Genomic DNA, 4,496 nt, shown 5'->3' with positions numbered 1-4,496 from the left:
CATTGTTTGCCTGGAACTAAAGGAAGTTGGTATGTCCTTTACAAAGAAAATGTTGTGATTAATAGTGTTTTATTTGCCCCACCTGAAATTCATAGTCCAGCCTGACCTGGGCATCTAAAATTTAGAGCTTGAGGAAGGGCAGGGGACATCAGGTACATAGTGATATTTTGATATTTTCACAGGGCTCCTCCTTTTATATCTGAAAAAAGAAAAATACTGTTTTACTTGCATTTATGGCTGCTTGATGGCTGTTTTACAAACTGAATGGATACTCCTGCTGAAAGCTTGCCACAGAGGGGCCAATGCATGGCTCCTGTGTTGCTACTCCATCCCAGGCATGTTGTTTTTTTTTCTTTAAAGGGCATGTCTCTTTAAACTAATGACTTGCAAACACGTATGGCCAGGAGTACTTGTTTTGGATAGAGTTAAATTTCTTTATAGCAGCTTATATGGTGCTCTGTTTGGATTTGTGTTGAAAACAGAGTATTTGATAACACAGGGATGTTTTCGTTCCTGCTGAGCAGCGCTTACACAGAGTTGAGGCCTTTTCTGCTTCTCACCCCACCCCACCAGCGAGGAGGCTGGGGGTGCACAAGGGGTTGGGAGGGGACACGGCTGGGACAGCTGACCCCAACTGACCAAAGGGATATTCCATACCATATGACGTCATGCTCAGCATATAGAACTGGGGGAAGAAGAAGGAGGGGGGACGTTTGGACTGATGGCGTTTGTCTTCCCAAGTAACCATTATGCGTGATGGATCCCTGCTTTTCTGGAGATGGCTGAACACCTGCCTGCCGATGGGAAGGAGTGAAGGAATTCCTTGTTTCGCTTTGCTTGCGTGCACGGCTTTTGGCTTATGTCTGTTTAATAAACTGTCTTTATCTCAACCCATGAGTTTTCTCACTTTTACCCTTCTGATTTTTTCCCCCATTCCACCGGGGGGGAGTGAGCGAGCGGCTGCATGGGGCTGAGCTGCTGGCTGGGGTTAAACCACAAAAGCAGGTTTCTTGTATAGGCATACCCAGATCTGTTTACAAGCCATAGGCAAGAGCAACAGCTTCCTGTGACCAAACGTCCTTAATTTTGCCCATGACTCATTTGCTTTGGCAGCACCTGGAGCAGTAAACTAGCTGTATGGACACTTCAAGTGATTGATCTGAGTTACAGAAAAGGCATGGCAGAGGGGTAGAAAGAGTCAAGCACCGCACCTTGCCTGATTTATGGCTGTGAAGCCAGTGCCCTCTGCAGCAGAAAGTGGAAAGATGAAGATCTACAACCACCTGTGTTATCACCCAAGGAGTGGAGAGAGATGGCTCACATTTCATTCTAGCTGGCAGACACACAAAAAAGGTCTCCTCCCTCGCCTCCTCCCTTGCTTTACCTTTTGATGCTACAGTGACTGCAGTGATGGAGTGGAGAATGCAGATGATGAAGTCTGGTGGTGACCAGAGACCTCAACTCCCCCAAGGTAGCAGTTTCTGCATGATGTAGGTGTCACATTTTTGAAAATATTGTAGTGCATGACATTAAGAGAAATAATAACCTATATAAAGACAAAACCCAGCATGTTGTGAATGTTGTCACAGCAATCACGATCTGCCTCATACCTGGGGAATTAGTGTCTGACCTCCCTTGGCTTCTGTGACAGCAGAGTGGATCAATTTTACCTTCGGGTAAGATTTTGCAGCAAAGTTTGAGATTTCTGCATCTTTATTTTTGTTTCAATCTTCCCACTGATGACATTTAGGGGTTTTGAGACCCAAAGAAGGCTATTTCTGAGGAAAGGAATGTACCTCCTCTCATATGCAGATAAATGATTTTATTATGAGAGGAGAAACCTCATGAACAGTGAGGTCTACAATTCAGCTTTTTTATATTTTTACAACTATCAATATTTGCATGAAATCTGTAAAACCTCAGAAATGCTGAGGCTTTAATCACAGTGAAAACACAATGGCTATTTACATGCTAGGTTGCAGCTGCCCCACTCACGGCTCATGGTGGGACCGAGTGCTGCAGAAACAGCTCAGAAATGACCAGCCAGAGCCGGGGCAGGGAACTCGTCCACTCGGATAAAATCCTAATTGTACAGTGACTATGGGGGTGGGCTGTCCAAACAGGGAAGGTTGCTAAGGAGCACCATGAAAGTGAAAAAAGGTTGCAGTCTTCCTCTTTGCAAATCCATGCAGAAGACGGGACAGAAGCCTGTCTGCAATGTCAGATGGTAGGAAGACCATGGTGTGCATGTGCAGGGGGTCAGATGCTGTTGAAGGGTCTTCGTGCTAGCTGCCTTTGGGAAAAGACCTCCTCGCAGGCCTCCTCCCAGTCTGGGGCTCTTCCAGGCAGTCTGTTCACCACGTGCTGCAAGCACCACCGCTGCTTTCCTACCCCACAGCCGAGGTGCGTGGGCCATCATGGCTCAGGCTGCTTGGTTGCATGTGGGACCACGGAATGAGAGGTCCTGCGGTGCTGCCCTCTGAATGAGTGGGATACCGTCCTTATGGAGGGGACTGTGGAAAAGGAGCCATTTTGACATTAACTTCAGTAGTGGCAGTGTCTGGCACAATGAGCTTTATAAAATCTGCGCAGTTAATTCTCCCGTGAGACTGAAACCAGGCTTGGTCTTTTTAGAGGGGGGAGAGAGTAAGGCCAGGGGGAAATGCATTTACTTGGTTTTAATGGAGTAGTTTTTCAATCACTTATATCTCAGCAGGCCGTAAAAGAGAAAAACAATAGTATTAAGGCACTACATGGATCTGCTGTATTACATTGACCCAAATTCTATATCTTTATAAAGCTGCAACAAATGGGAACTCCAACGAGGAATCATTACCCCATGTCTGTAATAGTTCTATTTTTTTCTTTTATCTTTTTTTCTTTTTTTTTCGTCTGTGCCTGTAAGTGTGGCTCATTCAACAGCCAGTGAGGTAGTTATTATTAACGCAGAAGAGAGCTGAAGTAGTTTACTGGAAAGCCTGTCTCATAGCAAATGCAAAACAAAGGCTTAGGTGAATCAATTTGCTGTTATTATTGTGTCCTTACATGGTCTCCAGTAGAAAGCTCTGTTGAATTTACAGCCACATTTTGTATCACTTTGAAGTATTAACTATTTAATTCTACTGGTTCTGCTGATGATGATAAACCAAATGTTTTATCATGGGCTGCGGTGTGGATTCTTACAGGTACTTACGTGCCAGCTCCTATTCATTTCCATAGGAGCTGGCTTTATCTGCTCAGCTGTAACCAGAAAATGTATATGCAGCACTTTGAGCACAAACTGCTGCTGAGTTTTTTTCATTTTAACCTGCATCTTGCATTATGGGATGTTTTTCCGTTAAAAGATATACACCTTACACTCCTAGGATTATTTTAAAAAAAAAAAAATCTTTCATTGCTCCTCTCACTTTTTCTGTTTTTTAATTTATTTAAATAACAAGAGGCAAAGTTAGAACTATCTTTATGGAATCGTCAAGCTGCTTTGTTCCACTAACTTCCATGGAACATTAAAACAGCTGAGGATCTGAAAATTTAAAAACATGACCTGAGGATACATTAACAGCCAAAAATCCCAAACAAAGATTACATTCTACATCAGCCCCACACCTCGGGTCTTGCTTTTTTTATGAATCTTGTTAATGGATATTATTGATTAGAAACTAAAGATGTTTTTAACTTAAAACATCGATATTGAACTCTTTTCAATGTTTGGCTTTCAATGAAGAATTTTCATTTTAAAAGTCACAAAAATACTAAAACTTAAACTTTCTGTATTTTCCATTTTGGAAACATTTGTTACATAAAACATTACTGTTGTATTAAAAATAGTCCTCTACGAGCCTTTCAGCCAAGTTTTAGTAGATTTATTTTAAAATATAATATTAGACGTGAACCATGGTCCCGTAACTCAAGTTATTTGCAGCAAAGAACTGTGAGAACTTATTGGCACTGGCCTGGGGAAAGGGGATTTTTTTTTCATGTGTCTCACTGTAAATGTATATAAATGTGGAGCTGGGGTACAGAATAGGTGGCAATATTTTTTCCTGCTTGCTTTGCCCAGCATTAATATTCCCATATGCTCTGCACAGACAGGAGGTCAAAAAGAAGTATGTCAAAAGGAGAAAAAAACACGGGATTTAGGAGATTAGTAAGTGGACAATAGTCATGTGAATTACAATCCTTCTGATTCAAGAGAATGCTGGACTTCTCAAGATGTGCTCAAGATGGTTTTCAGGCCAGATCTTGCCTCAAAGCTGGCCATGATTTGCACAAGAGGTTGGAGTAGATGAATTCTAGAGGTCCCTTTACACCTAAATTATTCTTGTGGTTCTACAGTTTTGCATCAAAGACAGTGAGGAAGTCCTCTTCCAAGTGCAACTTACTATGTATTTGTGAGACTCAGAAAGTTGGAGGAAAGAAAAATGCTGTTTTAAAATCAACTTTTTCCCCATCTCTTGGGTCCAAAAGCGCTGACAGTTTTGATTTTGGGACTTAAA

The sequence above is a fragment of the Calonectris borealis genome, chromosome 2 (genome assembly GCF_964195595.1).
Source record: "Calonectris borealis chromosome 2, bCalBor7.hap1.2, whole genome shotgun sequence".
Classification (NCBI taxonomy): domain Eukaryota; kingdom Metazoa; phylum Chordata; class Aves; order Procellariiformes; family Procellariidae; genus Calonectris; species Calonectris borealis.
Note: the sequence above shows the minus strand (reverse complement) of the source record.